This window comes from Haliotis rufescens, unplaced genomic scaffold (assembly GCF_023055435.1).
Source record: "Haliotis rufescens isolate VD_foot unplaced genomic scaffold, xgHalRufe1.0.p SCAF_55, whole genome shotgun sequence".
NCBI classification, from domain to species: Eukaryota; Metazoa; Mollusca; class Gastropoda; order Lepetellida; family Haliotidae; genus Haliotis; species Haliotis rufescens.
In genome coordinates this window covers 2,875,492-2,900,041 of record NW_025964279.1, presented here as the reverse complement: position 1 = coordinate 2,900,041, position 24,550 = coordinate 2,875,492, and the positions used below count along the sequence as shown (strand labels likewise).

Here is a 24,550-nt window from a genome sequence, read left to right as displayed (position 1 = left end):
AAAAATCGGGGCGAACCGGGATTCGAACCCATGGTATTCATGTTAAACTGCGGCATGGTATCTAAGTGGGCTAGCGCTATAAAATAAAATGGCCATTGGTCCGGACTAGTACAAGCAGCACCCCCTGACCTAACAGTCTGTACTAAATACGTATGAAGGCTCGTGGATTGGTAAAATTGAAATAATTCCGATGTTACACATACCTATAATATACTAAGCCGAGTACATAATTATATTTACATCGCCGCTTATTTAGCTCCGGTCCTATTGGCATTAGGCTGACAACTAAGGTCGTGACCTGAATACTTCCGTACAGCGCGATCAGGTCAGAATGCTACGTTTACACAGCTGTGGAAATGAAACTCAAAACACTCACCATAATCACAAGGATCCACTAAACGATTCCGACTATAGCAAGCATGTATGTATAAGTCACTGTTAAATAATAATGACAACTGGTGTTCGCGCAAAAGGTGAACGTACCCTGCCCCACCGATGACATAGTCCCAAACACATGCAACGGCAAGTCAATTGTTCATCTGAAAAAACACGGGAACAAGTCAACATAGGAAATTGTTATCAGACATTCCTTTTGTTATGTCGCTGATGCGTCAAAGTTGGTGACTACCATACAACCGTTTGAGAGCTTTGCTGAGGCCATGAAGGTTGAGCCAGAATACTTCACTAAAACAACCGTGGCAAAAATATTCCACACAAACCTTCACTACCAGAATACTTCACTTAAACAACCGTGGCCAGAATGCTTCACTAAATTCATCGTGGCCAAAATACTTCACACAAACCTTCACTTCCAGAATACTTCACTTAAACAACCGTGGCCAGAATGCTTCACTAAATTCATCGTGGCCAAAATACTTCACACAAACCTTCACTTCCAGAATACTTCACTTAAACAACCGTGGCCAGAATGCTTCACTAAATTCATCGTGGCCAAAATACTTCACACAAACCTTCACTTCCAGAATACTTCACTTAAACAACCGTGGCCAGAATGCTTCACTAAATCCATCGTGGCCAAAATACTTCACACAAACCTTCACTACCAGAATACTTCACTTAAACAACCGTGGCCAGAATGCTTCACTAAATCCATCGTGGCCAAAATACTTCACACAAACCTTCACTACCGAATACTTCACTTAAACAACCGAGGCGAGAATACTTCACTAAATCCAACGTGGCCAAAATAATTCACACAAACCTTCACTTCCAGAAAACTGCACTTAAACAAACGTGGCCAGAATGCTTCACTAAATTCATCGTGGCCAAAATACTTCACACAAACCTTCACTACCAGAATACTTCACTTAAACATCCGTGGCGAGAATACTTCACTAAATCCAACGTGGCCAAAATAATTCACACAAACCTTCACTGTCAGAATACTTCACTTAACCCAACGTGGCCAAAATAATTCACACAAACCTGCACTGTCAGAATACTTCACTTAAACAACCGTGGCCAGAATGCTTCACTAAATCCAACTTGGACAAAATAATTCACACTAACCTTCACTGTCAGAATACTCCACTTAATCCAACCTGGCCAAAATGCTTCAAACAAACCTGCACTGTCAGAATACTTCACTTAACCCAACGTGACCAAAATACTTCACACAAACCTTCACTCCCAAACTACTTCACTCAAAACTTCATAGCAGAAACTTTACTTAAACTGCAATGGAAGATTCCTTCAATGAATCAATTCGATCGCTCTGTGAAACGCGCCCAGTGTTGCTATGGGAAACTGTTAACACTCGTTACATCAAACACGGTACATCGATCTATGGCCCATGTGCAACGATAAGACAATAGCGTGAGGACGTCACAGTGGCATCTGCAATTGGTATTTGCAGACCCTGCATCTTTGAATAGCTTGTCAATTTCCTGATCCCTAGGATATCCTAACCTGATCCGACTTATCAACTATCATCAATAACAGTCATTTGTCCTTAGCGAAGAGTTTACCTATATATCGACTAAGTCACTAATTTTGGACTATGTTATGTTTTTTTTATGATGAAGGTGTTAACGATTAGCTGTCAGTCATAGAACAATTAGTATTGTCTTTCGATGTAGATCGGGCTATCATTTGTCATCAAGTGTCTTTTTTGTTGCAATATTGCAAAACACACTACAGTACGCAGTGTTATGAGGATAAGCAGTCAAGCAATGCACACGACGTGAGGATACTCTCCAGGGAATCAGTTTGTTTGTTTGTTTGTTTGTTCTTTAACGCCGCACTCAGCAATATTCTAGTTGTATGACGGCAGTCAGAACAGAATCGAGTCTGCATGAGCATCGATCAACGCAATTGGGATACGATGACATGCATCAACCAAGTCAGCGAGCCTGACCACCCGATCCCGATAGTCGCCTTTCACGATAAGCATAGTCGCCTTCTACGGCAAGCATGGGTTGCTGAAGACCTATTCTACCCCGGAATCTTCGCGGGTAATATCGTGATGGCAACATACGAGTAGATACTAGTCGTGATCATGTTAGGAAACACATAATGAACGTTCAGGTTAGATAGATTCGTTTGCCTTTTGTTCAACAGAAACATATTCATGACTTATAATACGCATAATGTATATATACAAGAAGATAATTCCATTGCAACATGTTTTATGCATTTAGTCTGGAAGCCTTCGGCTACCTTCGATGACGACCTTTAATTCATAGGACTGATAAATTTCAATATTGAGTGCACTTTAGTCTGGAAGCCTTCGGCTACCTTCGATGACGACCTTTAATTCATAGGACTGTATTGAGTGCACAGAAACTAGGATAAAAAAACGTCGTTGCTAAAACAGAATTGACTACGTCACGTTGCACCATACCCCGATTTTGTGAAGGGGAGCTTCAAAGAGACTCGTCTCCGCTTCAATAAATATTTGCTCATTTATTGCACTGTGTACAATTACTTATCGCAACATCGCAGTCATCTGTTTCATTGCCAAACAATAGATCATATTCAAGCACAACACAGGGTCTAGCATTCACAGTTATCGCTTTACCACAACACTAATTAGGCTTAATGATTCTTAAGATCGCAATTATTTTCAGTTGGTTTTTTTGTGTGTGTTAGTTTCCGTTTTCAAAATGTCACTATCCGTTGGATGTTTTTTCGCGATCTGTAGTCCCGCGAGGCTATATTCCTTCGAGTTGTGTCTCTTAATGCGTATTAAGTAATACCTGACCTTTAAGGAAAGGAAATGTATGTATAATTGATGACATCAAGTGAAGGATGATCACAATGTTTTAATTCTGTTGGACTACTTTGAACAAACGATTGTCACTTCCGTTATATTAGCGTTGGTTGGTGAGATACTCGTATGTCGGTGTAGGAGTGAGTGTGGGTGTGTGTGCAAGTGTGGTTTCAGGTACGGGTGTGGTCGTGGGTGGGGTGGGATGGGGTGGGAGGTTGATGTAGGAGTGTGTGTGGGTGTGTGTGTGAGTGTCGTTTCAGGTACGGGTGTGGTCGTGGGTCGGGTGTGAGTCGAAATGGTTGAGGGGGTTGTTTGAGGGTGTGGTTGGTTGGGCTGCGGGTATGTCATATATATATATATATATATATATATAGTATGGATGCGGATGCGGGTATGGATGTGGGTAAGGGTATGGATGTCAGTATGGATGTGGGTAAGGGTAAGGATGTTGGCATGGATGTGGGTAAGGGTATGGATGTCAGTATGGATGTGGGTAAGGGTATGGATGTCAGTATGGATGTGGGTAAGGGTATGGATGTCAGTATGGATGTGGGTAAGGGTATGGATGTTGGCATGGATGTGGGTAAGGGTATGGATGTCAGTATGGATGTGGGTAAGGGTATGGATGTCAGTATGGATGTGGGTAAGGGTATGGATGTCAGTATGGATGTGGGTAAGGGTATGGATGTCAGTATGGATGTGGGTAAGGGTATGGATGTCAGTATGGATGTGGGTAAGGGTATGGATGTGGGTAAGGGTATGGATGTTGGCATGGATGTGGTTAAGGGTATGGATGTGGGTATGAATTAGGGTAATACGTGATATTGCTGTATTTAAAATGTGTTAAACCTAACTCGCTTACATGTTTTACACCGGAAATTTTCTCTTCATAATCAATCAATCTGAGGTATATAGCTTCTGTGGTCGGACACTCAATTATCAAATTTCGAAAAAATACAAAATTTCCAAACCGCCATAAGATCCAAAACAAGTGTACATATTCTTTCAGAACCATGCATTCACCTTAAAAAAGAGCATATTTATTTCTCGGTTAATTTATTAATCGCGTATGCCTTGCCCCAACTTTTCCGAGCATTGCTTTTCCCATGAATCGGCAGCGATATTTATCCAGTTGCTGTTTTGGACATGACATTGAGATATTTCTGTGTCCCCTGGGTAATTTTGTAGTTTGTCATCTGATCTTCATCGCAAAATCAGCTTACATCCAATTATTCTTTTCCTCGGAGCCACGGATATGGCATTTTCATCCCCATTTCTAGATCTAGATGTTCAAAAACATGTATGTCGATTCGACAATTTACAGATTAATATATTTTATCCCTAATTATCCATCATGATTCGTCAGACTCTTTAGTATGTCCGTTTGCAGCAGCTGGTGAGAAAGTCAACACCATCACAGCGACGTACATCGTCACAGCGACGAACTTGCCTTATGATCGAAGACCAACTCACTGCTAAGTAACATGTACATACGACTTTGCAAGGAGAATTTACGGATTCCCACACGGATTCCGACTTACCGTCGCACTTGCAGTCATGTACCTACCCATACACCCACTCAATCACCCACCCATACGTCCACTCAATCACCCACCCATACACCCACTCAATCACCCACCCACACACCCACCCATACACCCACTCAATCACCCACCCACACACCCACTCAATCACCCACCCACACACCCACTCAATCACCCACCCACACACCCACTCAATCACACACCCACACACCCGATCAATCACCCACCCACACACCCGATCAATCACCCACCCACACACCCACTCACTCACTCACCCACACACCCACTCAATCACCAACACACCCACCAACACACACACACACTCAATCACACACACACTCAATCACCCACACACCCACACACCCACTCACTCACCCACCCACCCACACACTCACCCACCCACCCACTATCTTACCTCTATAGCACAGTTACATGAATCCAGGAACATGTCCATCACATACAAATCCTTCCAATACATACTGCATCCTGTGCATCTGTGTTCACTGACGCGTACTTCCACAAACCAGTGTTAACTTTTCACGACAGCCTCCGAATGTGTCCTGCTATTCAAAATCCACGACTCCGGAACAAAGCCCTTAATCTATATACACACAGAGACAACAGAAATCACAATGAAGCTCACCCGTCCTACAATAGAGATGGAACTGCGTTTTGTGACGGTACCTGACAGATACTTGGTCAATTACTGAAATTAATCTTTTAAATTAGTCGGAATATTTCATGAAGTTCACTGAGTGAACAATTTTAATTCACTTGATGGAGAAGCCATTGCCAATCCTACTCAAGCTAACTGTCTCACGCAGCCTTGGAATATGCATCGTGAAGGCGAGTCTTGTGTTCACCATCAAATCAAGATGCCGCGGAAACGGGAGACAGGCGTTTCTCTCCGCGGCTGTTAATGGATGGTTTTCTCTCACATCCGGTTCCGGTCAAGTGTCAAGGTCATGTCCACTGGTATCCTCACGTGTTGTTTCCCAAGGGAGTCTATTAGCAGTAATGGACGACGGTGGTGTGGACTCAAGCACTGCCAGTTGGCGATAAGTCCCTTAAGTTGGTTACCGTTGCCACTTTCACTGCATAGTGAGACATTAATTCTGTAACCACCCTCATTTCCCCAGCTGTGATTTTATTGTGTTGCATTTGAGCGTTTTACCTTGGGTGAGTGAAATTGGGTGTGACGTCGCGTCCAAGATTATTGCACTTATTTAGCGACGTGCATGCACACGTGTGTGTGTGTCTGTCTGTCTGTCTGTACTAGTCTAGACTGATACCGATTTATAGTGCTAACCCACTGAGATACCATGCCGCAGTTTAACATGAATACCCCACTCAGACACAGTATACTGACTCCGCGCCGACCAGTCCTTGTTTAAGCCCCTTAATGCCGAGCGCCAGACAGGGTAACAACAAGTACCATCTTTTAACGTCTTTTGGTATGACGCGGCCGGGGATCGAACCCGGGCGGACGCTCTACCACTAGACCTTGGGGGCGGTGTTTTACTTTGGACTGAGAAAGAATGACGTAGATAACGAATATGGAGTTTTCAACAGCGCTTTACCTGTCTGGCAATTATGTCTACACATTATAGGTAAGTGCCAATGAGGACCGAGTGTATTTCTAGCACCCATGATACATTAAGTGAGTGAGTACGTTGGGTGAAACGGCGCGTTGAACAGTATTTCATTAACATAACGCCGCGTCAGCTTGATGTGGGAGGAAAGCCCGAAGTGATGCAGGTCTCAGGCGATTACCACTGTGGTGAAACCCACGAGCACGGGTATGGTGCTGACAAACCTGGAAATATAATCGGAGGATTGTCACCAGCCTCATGAATACTGAATGTCCTTCGGATAACATCTGCAGTAAATCAACAACCCCTACCTCTCCACGGTAGCAATACTGACCGGAAATACGGGCACTCACGAACCGGAAGTCTTCATGCAGGGATTGGAAACATGACAAGGCCAACAGACCGGAAGTAGTCAATAAAGGACAACTAGTCAATTCAGTTAATGCGAAGTCGTAACTCACGTCTTGCAACTAACATCAACGGGAAGTGTTTCGCCCGAGTGTGTATATAGAGTATAAACGAGAGGCCACCGGGGTCATTAGAGGTGAGGTGAAAAGGGGTTTAACGTCGCGTCTAAGCTTATTGTACTTATATAGCGACGTGCATGATGCGGTGTGTGTGTGTGTGTGTGTGTGTGTGTGTGTGTGTGTGTGTGTGTGTGTGTGTGTGTGTGTCTGTGTGTGTGTGTGTCTGTGTGTGTGTGTGTCTGTGTGTGTGCTTGTACGAGTTCGGACTGATGCCGATTTATAGTGCCAGCTCGTTGAGATATAATGACGCAGTTTAACATGAATACCCCACTCAGACACAGTATACTGACTCCGAGCCGACCAGTCCTTGTTTAGCCTCTTATTGCCGAGTGCCAGACAGGGTAACAACAAGAACCATCTTTTAACGTCTCTACAGGTATGACGCGGCCGGGGATCGAACCCCGGACCTTCCGCTCTCCGGGAGGGGGTCATTAGAGGAGTCGAATGGTTGCATGTACCGCGGTACAAATACAGACACTGATCGTTTGAATAGAGAAGATATGTTGCCTTTTACAGTTCTTCAGATTTGATCTTTTCTAGTGAATAGAGCGTCTGCCCCGAGAGCGGTTCAATCCCCGGTCGCGTCATATCAAGACGTTAAAAGATGGTACTTGTTGTTACCCTGCCTGATCATGACGCGCGGGCATTAAGGTAATAAAACAAGGACAAGTCGGCCGAGTCCATGCAACATTGCGGCATGGTATCTCTGATATATTACTCGCATGAAAGAGGATACGCCCCCAAATCAATACATATCTTCAGATTGAATTAGGACGTAATAGTTCTGCAAAAAATGTTGCACCTGATTTTTTTCCAGGATGGTGACGTTCAAACCAATGTCAGTCCGAAGTAAATCAAATACGCACGAAGTACGTGCCACAAAATGAACCTTGATTGAAAGGGGCAGTAACTGTATTGCGTTAGTTGAAAAACAGTCAAGCAGAAAATGTTTCCAGGTTTAATTTCGATTTGAAATACAACTTCCATCAAGGCAATCTTGGATTTTAAAATGAGAATCGAGATGTAGAAAGGAGGACATAAGCAAGTACGTCAGCAGTCAATATTCCAGCTAGGGTTGTCGTGGTAGCCTGGAGGAATTAATCTGATGTTGGTCAGAGCGTAAAGGAATTCTGAAGCGGTTCTTGAAATGGAGCACAAAGTGGTTCATCATCATCATCAGCATCATCATCATCGTTATCATCATCAGCAGCAACAGCATCATTGTTATCATCATCATCATTATTATTATTATTAGTAGTAGTAGTAGTAGTAGTAGTAGCAGTAGTAATAGTAGCAGTAGTAATAGTAGCAGTAGTAGCAGTAGTAGTAGTAGTAGTAGTAGTAGTAGTACATGTAGTAGTAGTAATGTGTTTGATTTTCAACGCCGCTCTCAGCACTATTCCAGTAGTTGTAGTGACAGTAGTAGTAGTAGTAGTAGTAGTAGTAGTAGTAGTAGTAGTAGTAGTAGTAGTAGTCGTACCGTTGAAATTCAATGTGGGGTAGACATATCCAACCAGTCCGAAGAACATTTTGACTGAGTGAGTGAGTTGATTTTACGCCGCTTTTAGCAATATTCCAGTAATATCACGGCGGGGGACACCAGAATTGGGCTTCATACTCGTACCCATGTCGGGAATCGAAACCGGGTCTTCGGCGTGACGAGCGAACGCTTTTCCCACAAGGCTACCCGAGAGCCCCAGAACATTCCGAACAAGTGGTTTATGTAAAATAGATATAACTAGATTGTGTCCTTCTAGATTTTCACAAGCCATGGCCTAACGGACTACTGGTCATGTCGCTATATGTCGGACGTTGTTGACTCTACAACCACCCCCCAACCTCCATCCCGACTATACTATCTACCTATTCCGGACGATTACCACATACAACTCAATGCTCATGACATCAATCACTGGATTGTCTGGTCCAGACTCGATTATTTACAGACCGCCGGTATATAGCTGGAATATTGCTGAGTGCGGCGTTAAACAACAAACAAACAAACAAACTACACACAACTCTAAACCCGGCTCCCTACAAACCAAGACATACCCTACTCGTGCTTAACAATCTCATTGATCATGTTTGTTTCCATAAAAATAATCGATTACCGGTATCATTGAAGTTGTAATTCCACACACGCTCCGCCTCCTAAGATGCATCAGTCTTAGTTGACATGCCTGTCGCGAGTACTTCAAGGACGGGTTTACGAAGCAATTGCTCGCCCGGGCCTTCTCAGTCCGATAGTAATGTTATTCTTGTATTTGGATTGCACTTCATGTATTATTTATAAATTGTAAAGTAATTTAACTAATTGCTAAAAAGTGTTCACCACGTTTCCATGGGAATATGTCCAAGTAAGTTTCTCCAGAAATAGATGAGTCCACCGCCGCGCTTCACCTATAGAACTCAGCTGTTTGGTAGGGTCGGTGTTCAAGAACAATACGTTTCTTAAGACAGGGGCCAAATTTGGAAAATGTCATTGCCTTCCAAAGTTTCACATTGTCAAATAAGTCTTGACAACACCGGTACCCCGACACAATGTCATTTGGTTTCTAGTTTGTAATGTTTGAGTGTTATATTTATCAATTTTGATACTTCAACAGTAGATGCCAACATTTCAACAGTAGATGCAACATTTAGATGCCAACATTTCAACAGTAGATGCAACATTTAGATGCCAACATTTCAACAGTAGGTGCAACATTTAGATGCCAACATTTCAACAGTAAATGCAACATTTAGACGCCAACATTTCAACATTAGATGCAACATTTAGATGCCAACATTTCAACAGTAGATGCAACATTTAGATGCCAACATTTCAACAGTAGATGCAACATTTAGATGCCAACATTTCAACAGTAGATGCAACATTTAGATGCCAACATTTCAACAGTAGATGCAACATTAAGATGCCAACATTTCAACAGTAAATGCAACATTTAGACGCCAACATTTCAACATTAGATGCAACATTTAGACGCCAACATTTAACATTAGATGCAACATTAAGATGCTAACATTTCAACAGTAGATGCCAACATTTCAACAGTGGCTGTCAACATTTAGATGACAACATTTCAACAGTAGATGCCAATGTTTCAACAGTAGGTGCCAACATTTCACCAGTAGTTGTCAGCATTTCAACATTAGATGCCAATATTTAGATGCCACCATTTCAACAGGAGATGCAACATTTAGATGCCAACATTTCAACAGTAGATGCAACATTTAGATGCCAACATTTCAACAGTAGATGCAACATTTAGATGCCAACATTTCAACAGTAGATGCCAAAATTTTGACTGGAGCTGTCAACATGTCAACAGCAAAGTTAAACATTTCAACCAATGTTCATACTTGAGACGAATCTTGGATTCAGATCAACCACCATGTGATCGTTGCACGGGATAAGGGACAGAACTTGCGACGTTATATATCCCCACTTGCATATCTAGATTTCAAACATGTGTCAATTAACACCCGTGAAGATCCGGGTAAGAGCAGGTCATTAACAACCCATGCTTATCATAAAAGGCGACCAACGGGATCGGGTGGTCAGGTTCGCTGGCTTTGTTAATTGATGCATGTCATTGTATCCCAATCGCTCATGAATCAATCCCTAGATAGTCCGGTCCAGACTCGATTATTTACAGACCACCGTCATACAGCTGGCATATTGCTGAGTGCGGCGTTAAACAACAAACAAACAAAGAAATCATTTGTTGCAAGGTATTTCGCATGTAAATGTGTAAGACAAGAGCGAATATTGCTGAGTGCGGTGTTAAACAACAAACAAACAAACAAAGAAATCATTTGTTACAAGGTATTTCGCATGTAAATGTCTAAGACAAGAGCGAAGGCCCTTTAAGCCGGACGGTACCGTTTCTCAGCAAGACAGGATGTGCCAGGTCAATAGAGATAGTATAGATCACACTGACTTTGTGAACGAGTGTGATCTTCTGTGGCAATATTCGCGCTTAATCATGGTCGGGCGCACCAACAATCAGCGTCACACGTGCAGGAAACGAACCCGAAAGTTAGGCGTAACGAACGGACGTTTTAACCTCTTGGCCATTCACCCATTCCCTTATAAATACACAAAGGGGTCGTAAGCAAACTGTGCGACGTCGTATAAATCATCTCAAGTCGTCATTACGAAATACAAATAAAGTACACCTCCACACGACATCAAAACGGACAATGTAAACATCTGTATGAAAATCATTGTTAAGAACAACCAACTTCAAACACATATCCTTCGTTGAAGGTGCCGCGATACTCTGTCCGCGACAGTAGGTAATGAAATAACAGGGAAACGGAGACATTAATACAACGTGGCCAAACCTTGATTTCCCTGAGGCGCTGTCCCTGAGTCAGGGACTGCACTGTCTCGTCAACATCCAAGAAACACAACCTCCCTATAAAAGTGCAATAATCTTGAACGCGACGTTAAAACCCATTTCAGCCAACCTACAAGAAACACATCTAGATTCTATAAGACGTGTCTGGAGTGCACTGATCCTTAAAAAAACGTTATGAAAAAGGATGTTGGATAACATCAGGGGTTCTATCTGTATCTTTATAGGTCATTATTGATTTTACATTATTAACTCATTCAGAGACACAATAATACAGTGGAACCTCGCTATGCCGGACATTGTTATACGAGGGTTACCACCTTTAGAGTTAAACTTGTGTGGCCTGACCAAAGTAAATAATATGCCTTGTAATTACAACATCAAGTGGCTCGTCTCGTCTGTAGAAAGAATACTGACCCTTCAGTTTTTTTCAGTCCAGAAGAACTTTAATATTGTCGAGTTCAAAAGGTTACTATTAAAAACATCTTTAAGAAATGCCGAAATTTGAAAACTATATCTACCTAAATCTGTTTATTTTCCACTCTTAAAATTTCGCACCAATTACCAAAACTTTCCAGTCGAGACTGGCCACTGGAATAATGTACCCAGAGAACAACGTCTATGTTCACTCTGTAACTCTCCGTCAATAGCTGATGAATTCCATCATATATTTCGATGTCAAGCTTTTGATAAACAAAGACTTAACCTTTCACCGAGCAGATTTGGAACTTGTCAAATGTGTTTTCATTAAAAAAGTTTATTTTCAACAACTAAACTAAACGAGGTAAAGTGCCTATCTAAATACGTCATGTTTTTATCTACCACTTTGAATTCTAGACCTGAATGCACACAGCAATCTTGATAGTACTTATAATAGTTCTTTTTGTGCTGTATTTTTGCTCTCGGTGGTCCATGAAGAAATATAGAATCTCAATCTGAATCTGTTAATTGGGCCCACCCAATCTACCAGCAATGGTCAATCCAGTTTCAGCAATGATCCACCCAGTTTCAGCAATGATCAACCCAGTCTACCAGCAATGGTCCACCTAATCTACCAGCAATGGTCCACCCAGTCTACCAGCAATGATCCACCCAATCTACCAGCAATGGTAATTCCAATCTACCAGCCATGGTCCACCCAGTCTACCAGCAATGATCCACCCAGTTTCAGCAATGATCCACCCAGTCTACCAGCAATGGTCCACCTAATCTACCAGCAATGATCCACCCAGTTTACCAGCAATGGTCCACCCAGTCTACCAGCAATGATCCACCCAGTCTACCAGCAATGATCCACCCAGTCTACCAGCAATGATCCACCCAGTTTCAGCAATGATTCATCCCGTCAACAGCAATGATCCACCCAGTCTACAGCAATGGTCCACCCAGTTTCAGCAATGATTCATCCCGTCAACAGCAATGATCCACCCAGTTTCAGCAATGATCCACCCAATCAACAGCAATGATCCACCCAATCTACCAGCAATGATCCACCCAGTCTACCAGCAATGATCCACCCAGTTTCAGCAATGATCCACCCAGTCTACCAGCAATGGTCCACCTAATCTACCAGCAATGATCCACCCAGTTTACCAGCAATGGTCCACCCAGTCTACCAGCAATGATCCACCCAGTCTACCAGCAATGATCCACCCAGTTTCAGCAATGATTCATCCCGTCAACAGCAATGATCCACCCAGTCTACAGCAATGGTCCACCCAGTTTCAGCAATGATTCATCCCGTCAACAGCAATGATCCACCCTGTTTCAGCAATGATCCACCCAATCAACAGCAATGATCCACCCAATCTACCAGCAATGATCCACCCAATCTACCAGCAATGATCCACCCAGTTTCAGCAATGATCCACCCAATCTACCAGCAATGATCCACCCAATCTACCAGCAATGATCCACCCAATCTACCAGCAATGATCCACCCAGTTTCAGCAATGATCCACCCAATCTACCAGCAATGATCCACCCAGTCTACCAGCAATGATCCACCCAATCTACCAGCAATGATCCACCCAATCTACCAGCAATGATCCACCCAATCTACCAGCAATGATCCACCCAGTTTCAGCAATGATCCACCCAATCTACCAGCAATGATCCACCCAGTCTACCAGCAATGATCCACCCAATCTACCAGCAATGATCCACCCAATCTACCAGCAATGATCCACCCAATCTACCAGCAATGATCCACCCAGTGTACCAGCAATGATCCACCCAGTGTACCAGCAATGGTCCACCCAGTTTCAGCAATGATCCACCCAGTCTACCAGCAATGGTCCACCCAGTTTCAGCAATGATCCACCCAGTCTACCAGCAATGATCCACCCAATCTACCAGCAATGATCCACCCAATCTACCAGCAATGATCCACCCAATCTACCAGCAATGATCCACCCAGTGTACCAGCAATGGTCCACCCAGTGTACCAGCAATGATCCACCCAGTCTACCAGCAATGATCCACCCAGTTTCAGCAATGATCCACCCAGTCTACCAGCAATGGTCCACCCAGTTTCAGCAATGATCCACCCAGTCTACCAGCAATGGTCCACCTAATCTACCAGCCATGGTCCACCCAGTCTACCAGCAATGATCCACCCAGTTTCAGCAATGATCCACCCAGTCTACCAGCAATGGTCCACCTAATCTACCAGCCATGGTCCACCCAGTCTACCAGCAATGATCCACCCAGTTTCAGCAATGATCAACCCAGTCTACCAGCAATGGTCCACCTAATCTACCAGCAATGGTCCACCCAGTCTACCAGCAATGGTCCACACAGTCTACCAGCAATGGTCCACACAGTCTACCAGCAATGGTCCACACAGTCTACCAGCAATGGTCCACACAGTCTACCAGCAATGATCCACCCAGTTTCAGCAATGATCCACCCAGTTTCAGCAATGATCCACCCAGTCTACAGCAATGGTCCACCCAGTTTCAGCAATGATCCACCCAGTCTACCAGCAATGGTCCACACAGTCTACCAGCAATGATCCACCCAGTCTACAGCAATGGTCCACCCAGTCTACCAGCAATGGTCCACCCAGTCTACCAGCAATGATCCACCCAGTCTACCAGCAATGATCCACACAGTCTACAGCAATGATCCACCCAGTTTCAGCAATGATCCACCCAGTCTACAGCAATGGTCCACCCAGTTTCAGCAATGATTCATCCCGTCAACAGCAATGATCCACCCAGTCTACCAGCAATGGTCCACACAGTCTACCAGCAATGATCCACCCAGTCTACAGCAATGGTCCACCCAGTTTCAGCAATGATTCATCCCGTCAACAGCAATGATCCACCCAGTCTACAGCAATGGTCCACCCAGTTTCAGCAATGATCCACCCAGTCTACCAGCAATGATCCACCCAGTCTACCAGCAATGGTCCACCCAGTTTCAGCAATGATCCACCCAATCTACCAGCAATGATCCACCCAGTCTACCAGCAATGGTCCACCCAGTCTACCAGCAATGATCCACCCAGTCTACCAGCAATGATCCACCCAGTTTCAGCAATGATTCATACCGTCAACAGCAATGATCCACCCAATCAACAGCAATGATCCACCCAATCAACAGCAATGATCCACCCAATCAACAGCAATGATCCACCCAATCAACAGCAATGATCCACCCAGTTTCAGCAATGATTCATCCCGTTAACAGCAATGATCCACCCAATCTACACCAATGATCCACCCAGTTTCAGCAATGATTCATCCCGTCAACAGCAATGATCCACCCAATCAACAGCAATGATCCACCCAATCAACAGCAATGATCCACCCAGTTTCAGCAATGATTCATCCCGTTAACAGCAATGATCCACCCAATCTACACCAATGATCCACCATACTACCAGCAACAATCCATACCAAATCATCGAACCTAAACACCCCTACCTGAACGTCCGATCCATTTGCCAATACAAAACAAACAAACACGTCGGTAAAGGGAGACTAAATCCTATCCCCCAATGGCGACCTCATCGAGAGACCTTTAACGGAATATTTATCTATTGACAGGACACCCAACATGTCTAAAGAACAATTCTTTTAAAACCTGCAACAAAAAGAAATCACTCCCCAAGCCCGAATATCAAAAGGTCGGTCTCTCACAATACCGCGATATTGACAAATAGGCGCTGACAGTTAATTGCCGCGGATGCTTCATATGTCTATGCTATCACGTGGGATCAATCATGTGGCATGTGTGTAAATCTAATAGTGACACAGTGCCATATATTTGTCTGTGATCCTCGTGCCAGAGACAGTGAACACACGGTATTGACAACAGGTCGTGTAGTATTGACACACGTCTGGGATACAGGCGGCACGCCATCATGATGAAACACCAGAGCAAGAATCAATGGCAATTAATTCCCACGACAATGAATAATTAAAGGTAAAAACTAATTGGCAGCAGGACATATGGCCTCGATGTAACTTATGAGGAATTGTCGAGTTTACGTACTGTGGTCCCTTCGTTGAGATCATTCAGATCGGAATGTTAGAAGGGAGGGTTTGCAAGTCAAGTTAGAACCTCGGAGAAAGAAGAAGATTTTGTTGAGAAGAATTATGTCTTGCTTGGAGTGAAACACTGTAGTTTGATTTTAAATAGATATACATTCATAATTCAGGGTTTGTATACCAAAGAAAAATCATAAAATACAATATATAAAAAGTTGTGACGCTAGACGTGTCAATTGCAATCTCGAGCAAAAGAGTGAGTATAGTATTACGCTCTTTTAGCAATATTCCAGCAATATCACGGCGGGGGACACCAGAAATTGGCTCCACATATTGTACCCATGTCGGAAATCGAACCCGGGTCTTCGGCGTGACGAGCGAACGCTTTAAGCACCTGACTACCCTACCGCCCTCGATCAGAAGAAACACTATTTACAGCAGCAAAGACGTACATTTATCTATATTTGTCTTTGACAGCAGTAACCAATTATGTGGATCGTGATATCAACCACCACATGAGGGAGTAACGGATGAGAATAAGAAGGATAGCCATTAAACACCCACGATCACTGCTGAGACGGTTACACACTGCGAGGAAGAAACTTACAATTTCTCCATATACAATTTTCATATTAGAATACCATTGATGATGGGATAACTTCAAAGGGCTTGGGTTTGCAAACGTTTATAAACTTGGCTGAATCCTCCATATCAAGCCCCGCCGAATGACATTCCGTGCGTAGGCAAAGCTCGGGAGCCTATAATCCTTGATGTATTGTTATCAGACGTTCTTATCACAGAAATGCAAATTGTTCCCAATCCCCCGCCTTAAAGCTCAATTTATTTAGATAATACAAATTGGTAGCAGCGATAAATGTACTCACGTAGGTGTGATAAACACCACTGTTATTAACATGCGATTAGAGCGGTATGTTCGTATGGGTCGAGGACAGCGTGTTGGGTGACCGCGGTGGTGGGCCCTCGTCTAACCACCAAGACTGACAACAAACGCTTGAACTGAACTTTATGAAATATTACTACCTCAGGAGAGACACAGGGTGTGTGGGTTGGTAGGTGAGTGAGTGAGTGGGTGGGCGGGTGATTGAGTGGAAGGGTGGGAGAGTGAGTGAGTGAGTGGAAGGGTGGGAGAGCGAGTGAGTGGGTGAGTGGGTGGTTAAGTGAGTGAGTGAGTGGTTAAGTGAGTGAGTGGGCGAGTGGGTGGACGGGTGAGTGAGTGAGTGGGTGATTGAGTGAGTGAGTGGGAGGGTGGGGGAGTGGGTGGTTAAGTGAGTGAGTGGGTGGTTAAGTGAGTGAGTGGTTAAGTGAGTGAGTGAGTGAGTGGGCGGGCGGGCGGGTGAGTGAGTGAGCGAGTGAGTGGGTGATTGAGTGAGTGAGTGAGTGGGAGGGTGGGAGAGTGGGGGAGTGGGTGGTTAAGTGAGTGAGTGGGTGGTTAAGTGAGTGAGTGAGTGAGTGGGCGGGCGGGCGGGTGAGTGAGCGAGTGAGTGAGTGGGTGATTGAGTGAGTGAGTGAGTGAGTGGGAGGGTCGGAGAGTGAGTGAGTGGGTGGTTAAGTGAGTGAATGAGCGGGCGGGCGGGTGGGTGGGTGATTGAGTGGAAGGGTGGGAGAGCGAGTGAGTGAGTGGGTGGTTAAGTGAGTGAGTGGGTGGACGGGTGAGTGAGTGGGTGATTGAGTGATTGAGTGAGTGAGTGGGAGGGTGGGAGAGTGGGGGAGTGGGTGGTTAAGTGAGTGAGTGGGTGGTTAAGTGAGTGAGTGGTTAAGTGAGTGAGTGGGCGGGCGGGCGGGTGAGTGAGCGAGTGAGTGAGCGAGTGAGTGAGTGAGTGAGTGAGTGAGTGAGCGAGTGGGTGATTGAGTGAGTGAGTGAGTGAGTGAGCGAGTGGGTGATTGAGTGAGTGAGTGGTAGGGTGGGAGAGCGAGTGAGTGGATGGTTAAGTGAGTGAGTGAGTGAGTGAGTGAGTGAGTGAATGAGCGGGCGGGCGGGCGGGTGGGTGGGTGGATGGGTGAGTGGAAGGGTGGGAGAGCGAGTGAGTAAGTGGGTAGTTAAGTGAGTGAGTGAGTGGTCGAGCGAACGAGAGAGTGAGAGTGCTGTCAGGCTTCACACGCAGATTTGTCCCAACCCGTGTCCCCGCCATGACATGGCTCAAATACTGCGTTAAATGATTCTGACCCTTATTCGGCCCCCACTCTGATGCTCCGCACAATCCGGTGAATGTCAAAGGCCACAACACATACCAGGCAGACAATAGAGGGCAATTATTCATCATAAGCGTAAATTCTTTCCGTAATCGCTTCCTCATTAAAACCACGGCCTGTTATACAACACATTAGCGTTGCGTCGAGTCAAGCGTGTTGACAAGACACCTGCAGTTGTCATGACTATCGAGCAGCTAGTAAACACGTTCACAACGACGACACTGATGCTGGCAGCGCGACCGACAGACAGTCACGGGGTAAAATATAAATATTTGAGTGTGTGACGTGGGTGTTACGCCTATTTTATTACTATTCTAATGTCATTCCAAGAATCATTCCCAAGTATCTGGGACATAATATCATCCATTCACAATTTTGTACCAACGCAACGAATCAAACCCAGGTCTTTGGCGCGACGAGCTAACGCATTACCCGCCGTCCTCTTCCGTTCTTGAAATAGGTTGTTTATAAATAAAGGCAATATAACTCTTTCAATAATCATAAGGAGCCTCAGTCAAAGGTTGAGAACATTCGGATTACTGTAAAATAAGGATTTTAGAGCTCCAGATAACTTTTTGAACAATTGAGTTTTTACTCTAAGGTTTCTATTTTTATTGGGTTATTACAGTTTTCATTGGGTAAACAACATTTTTTTCACTCATCTATTCATCACTCTATTAGGGTTTTCCCCCAATTTGAGAACATTTTAAGATTGAAAAAAAATGAAATAATGTTTTAGATGTATATAACTGTCCTAAATATATAGGCTTGACTCGGAAAGTAAATTATCTTGTAATTGTGTTTCGGAAAATAGCTCCCATGTCTGCATACTGAAAAAGCTTCGTTGGGTATTTTACGCGAGCTGTTTTTTACATTTGAGTTTATCATTTAATGTACGCGTTTCTGTACGCAAGTTAATTGAAAGTAATTGGGTTTTGAATATTTTTAGGGGTATCTTACGCAAATACGCTGCTTATCTGTACAGAGCCCCTATCCAAAAATGCGACGCAAAAGTAATGCGTAATATCTCGTAAGTGTTTGACTGACTTATCATGTACCTATGAATCACTTACAAATAGTGATGATATCCGGTGTTCGCGAATAGGTGAGCGTCACCTGTCCCATTGGTGACACCGTCACAAACACATGCAAAGGCAAGTCAAGTGTTCACCCGGGACACACAGCGAACATTGCAACAGTCACTTCAAGCACAGCTTTGAATCTTTTATGAAACAGCATGCTCGATTGAATTTCAAAAGTTGTGAAATGTAGACACCAAGAGCTCGAGCTGCAGTAGTATTACTTGAAATGAGAAAAAAAGACAACTGGAAAGTTGAAGTCACCCTCTTTTCATACATTCTTGTGGAGAGTGTTCAGTGGCTTCGAATCTTCATGCACAAATCTAAATATGAGGCGGATTAACTGTTATTTCTAGTTCAGTGGGTAAATCAGTGGAAGGGAATTGGCTCTTTGGCCATCACAAAACAACATCAGATCATCGATATACTCGAAGCTGAAGTTAAACTTTTTTGACAAATTCACATGTTTTCGTGTTTGGTTTTTTTTTTGACAATCCGAGCAGAAATTGATATGCATTAGTTACATTTTTGGTGAAAATATGCCTCAGTGAATGGGTACTCGGTAGGATAAGATGGTAATGTCACTGTTAAAGTTCTAGCGCCTCATAAAAAGCTTGTATTGTTTACTCCCCAGGGAGCTGAGAATAACAGTCACGTATTGATCCGCTGACCAGAATAATAACACAGAAGCACAAAGAGTATTAATTTGCGAATGGAATGGCGAATAAATAGACTTCTAAATTATGCCATGTATGCCACGTACGATGGATATCACACAAAATCGTGTATGCGTATCAGAGGATAATGCAGATTCATTAAGCTAAGTCCTTGAGGGTCCATTCTCTATATGGGCTCTCCATGGAAAGTGAGTACCAACCCAAGCCGCGATGTTACAAATGAAAAAGTAAATGGACCCGTTGTTCCATCTAAACGACTTTGAGTGTGAGCAGAGTTACGTCCCTTGGGCACGCCAGAATCCTGTGATCATGGTTCGAATCCCGTTTCGCCCTGACTATGCTTCTAGGTTTGTCGGCACCATACCCGTGGGATTTACCAAAGTGGTAAACGTCTGAGACCTCCATCATTTCGGGCTTGCCTCCCACATTAAGCTGACGTGATATAACTGGAATTATGCGTCATGCGGAGTTAAACCTACCTCACTCACTATACAGAGACCCGTGAACATCCGGGTTAGAATTGGTCATCAGCAACCCATGCCTGTCGTTAGAGCCGACTGTGCTTGTCGTAAGAGGCAACTAATGGGATCGGGTGGACAGGCTCGCTGACTTGGTTAATGCATGTCATCGTTTCCCAATTTCGTGGATCGGTGCTCATAATACCAATCACTGGATTGTCTGGTACAGACACGATTATTTACAGGCCGCCGTCATAGAGCCGAAATATTGCTTAGTGCGGCGTTAAACAACAAACAAACAAACAAACAAGCAAACAAACAAACACTCTCCAGAGCGATGCCCCATGCCGACATCTACAACCATGACATCCTGCAGCTTCAACAAGCCGCGACGTGCCACCCGACGGTAATACTCGGTACGGTGGAGGCGATCAATGCGCGTAAGAGGGAACAAAGCAATGTTTGCACACTGTAGCAAATCAATTAGTAAGTGAATGTAATAATTTGCTACACACCACGTACAGTACGATGCTTCGTCACATTATCTCCGTGAGACAACAGGCGATTAACGATTGGACATGCGCGCATGTTTGTTGCAAAGTATCGTACAGTCCTGTGTAAGCGTGATCCGACCGAACGGTCAAACGACTCACCAAGAAAACAAGCCCGCCTTCTTTAGGTGAGGTGAGGTGAAATGGGGTTTAACGTCGCGTCCAAGATTATTGCACTTATATAGCGACGTGCATGTACGTGTGTGTGTGTGTGTGTGGCTGCTTGTACTAGTCCGGACTGATGCCGATTTATAGTGCTAGCTCACTGAGATACCATGCCACAGTTTAACATGAATACCCCACTCAGACACAGTATACTGACTCCGAGCCGACCAGTCCTTGTTTTAGCCCCTTAATGCCGAGCGCCAGACAGGGTAACAACAAGTACCATCTTTTAACGTCTTTTGGTATGACGCGGTCGGGGATCGAACCCCGGACCTTCCGCTCTCCGGGCGGACCCTCTACCTCTAGACCCGCCTTCTTTAGACGCCTGATCCAATGTTTTATGTCACTTTGGAAAATAATAACATTAAGCTTAAGGGGATGACCATTTGATATAGCGCTGGGATGTTATCGAAAAAAAGAAAATGTCCCAGAACATTCTTGGAAAAAAAAAGAATCAAATTGTTTGCCACAAAAATAATATTGTTGCAAGGTTTTGGGTCGTAAAAAATATTCAGCTCATAGTTTTAATTGAAACAATACTTGTTTTTGCAGCTGTTACTGAAAAATATCTAATTTCCGGACAGAAGCCCAAAAAGGTCGTTCTCACAGATCCCTTTTCAAAACTTCCAGAACAAGATCGATACTTTTTTCACAAACCCACATAGTGATGGAACAACAAGCGTGTCGCCGTACATCACGGGTTCGTTTCCTAAACGTGTTTATCTGTCGTACTTGAACCTCCAGTAGAGACGTTTGAAAGAAAACTAAAAACATTACGCAAACGCCTGCAAATAATACATGCCTGCCAAGAAAAAACGACCTTCCGAAATATCTGGTGTCAATTATCGGTGTTGGGTTGATCTGTTGAAGTGATGCAGGTCTCAGGCGTTAACCACTTCGGTGAAACCGACGAATACAGGTATGGTGCTGACAAACCTGGAAACGTAATCAGGGCGAATCGAGATTTCACGTACGCACGCACGCACGCACCTCCTCTCTCTCTCTGTGGCTTGTGTGTGTATGTGCGTTGGGATGGGGTGGGTGGGCGTGTTAGTGATTTGTGCGTGTTGAAGGGATGTGAGGGTGAAGGGGGGGGGGGGGGGGGGGGGGGGGGGGGGCGTGGAAGTAGGGGGGTCAGTTGTCAGTTGTCATGCAAGGGTATGCGTGGGGAAGTGTGTATGTAATAGTGTATGAGTTGTGTACGGTATCTGGGTTGTGTTCGGATTTTCAACAGACATACCATTTCTAATACCTAAAAAATATTAGGTTTTTTTTCAAATAAATTAGGTCGCCATCTTTTCACACACACACACACACACACACACACACACACACACACACACACACACACACACACACACACACACACACACAAACAGAGAGCAAGAGACACACAAAGACACACACAGAGAGCAAGAGTCACACAAAGACAGAGAGCAAGAGACACACAAAGACACACAGAGAGAGCAAGAGACACACAAACACATACACACTCACTTTCTCTCACGCACACACAAACACAAAGACAGAGACACATACAGGAGACACACACACACTCACTCTCTCTCTCACACACACACAAACACAAAGACAGAGAGACACATACAGGAGACACACACACTCACTCTCTCTCTCACACACACACACACAAACACAAAGACAGACAGCGTATACAGGAGACACTCACACACACACTCATAAACACACACACTCACATTCACACACACACACACAAACACACACACACACTCACATTCACACACTCACATTCACACACACACACACTCACATTCACACACTCTCACACAAACACACACACACACACTCACAAACACACACACACACACACACACACACACAAACACACACACACACGTGTGATGTGTAGTTTCCTTTAGTTTCAGGCACCAAACAGGAACAGTGTGCTGACAACAGAGGGTGACATATCGCCGGTAATGCGTCGTTAACCAGTGTTATAATAACCTACTTGCTCTAAATACACATACGCTATTGTGGCCGTATCCCGGGATCTACTGTACACAATGACAAAACGTATGCAGGCTGGGTCCGAACGGACAACGTTACCCCAAACACGTATCAGAAATAACAGTGCCCATTAAGGCATAACGCCGTCGGCAAAACCCTTCATTTAAGTGCTACATCTTCTGATCGATCTGTAGCTTTTGAAATATTCATAACCACCCATGAATAAAGCCACATGATGAAGCGTCAAGTTTTGCCAGTAGTGCCTTGTGAGAGATACCATTCCCTCCATCGCAGACTCTTTGATCAAAACACACGACAGCAATGGCAGAAAAATTGAAACGTTCAAAGTAAATATTCATAACGCGCATCTCACATCAAAAGAATGAAAAACCTTTCAACATAATGCCTTTCGACTTGTACTGAAATAAAAACCGTATCTGTTCGTGGTATCTCAATACAAAGTCTTTGGGCAACACTGACGATATCACCAGAGATGCGCATCCATACCCATCACAGCGAACAGGATATATTTGTACATGCACATAAACAGAACCAACCTACCTTCCATTGTTGTAAAGTTAATGTCCAACGAAGATGGATAGCTGTACAATCCTTTAGTGTTCCTGGTTTTACACAAGTGCTGACTGAGTGATGCGTCTCCTCTTCGCATCCAGGTTACTTAAGTGCTTACCTGCGAATCAATCGCATACCGTTTGCCTATGTCAGTTAGATCTGGGTCGTCCGATCACCTGTGTCCTAGGAACAGCGAGAATCGAGTGTGATGGAATTTGAGTCACTGGGGTGCGGATATGCCACGAGGCGTAATTACAATCACAGAGCCTAACTCGAGCAGCCTTGCTTCCCGATCATCCAGGGTTGGACTGGCGTCAAGCTTTGCGGTTAATCATAGGGTAATTAGCTAGCTACAGATGAAATATTCAGCTACTGGGTCCGAGAAAGCTTGGGCGGAAATACACGAGTGTAAAACAGTTGATTGTTGACAATTACGCTTGCTGATCGGCTGATTGTGCTGATGAAGCGGAGGCAAGCGATGTCTGCAGCTTGGTAAATAGGATTCAGAGCTTGTGAAAGCATTTGCTGATATAAGCTGGATGGTCATTATAATACGGGATGAGTAAATAGGGACTCTGAGATTGTATAAACCTTTGCCATAAGTTTGGTCACCTATGTTTAAACGTCAGCTGATGGTGTGATAGATCATGAATAACCGTTCATATCATATCAGTTCTGTCAGCTGATATCCAGTGTGAAATGTACAGCGAGGAGGGGCTACTTGGCTTCAATGACGGGGTGTTAGCTTAACGTGGAAGGAAGGCCAATTGATGCAGGTAGTTGACGATAACAACTCCTGTGTTAGGGTTGGGTTAGAGTCAAGGTTAGGGTTAGAGTTAAGGTTTGGGTAGGATATAAGGTTAGGGTTAAGGTTAGAGTTAAGGTTAGGGTTAGGGTCAAGGTTAGAGTTAAGGTTAGAGTTTGAGTTAGAGTTAGGTTAGGTTAGGTTAGGTTTAGAGTTAAGGTTTGGGTAGGATATGAAGTAAGGGTTAAGGTTAGAGTTAATGTTAGGTTAGGGTTACGAGTTAAGGTTAGAGTTAGGGTAGGAGTTAAGGTTTGGGCTTATATTAGGGTTATGAGGGGTGAATAGGG

The 24,550-nt window shown here is 44.1% G+C and overlaps 1 protein-coding gene across 3 annotated transcripts in view; it reads right to left on the bottom strand.

Annotated features, from left to right (window-relative positions):
- LOC124116371 overlaps positions 1 to 24,550 on the bottom strand; it is a 173,231-nt gene that overhangs the window by 100,568 nt on the left and 48,113 nt on the right. For 2 of the 3 annotated variants that reach the window (XR_007218571.1, XM_046477681.2), the window contains exon 1: positions 23,447 to 23,859. The exons of the other annotated variant lie outside the window; for it this stretch is intronic. The gene's annotated coding sequence lies outside the window, so the exon portion shown is untranslated. Of the gene's footprint in view, positions 1 to 23,446; positions 23,860 to 24,550 lie in introns of those variants that run through there. 3 annotated transcript variants of the gene reach the window in all.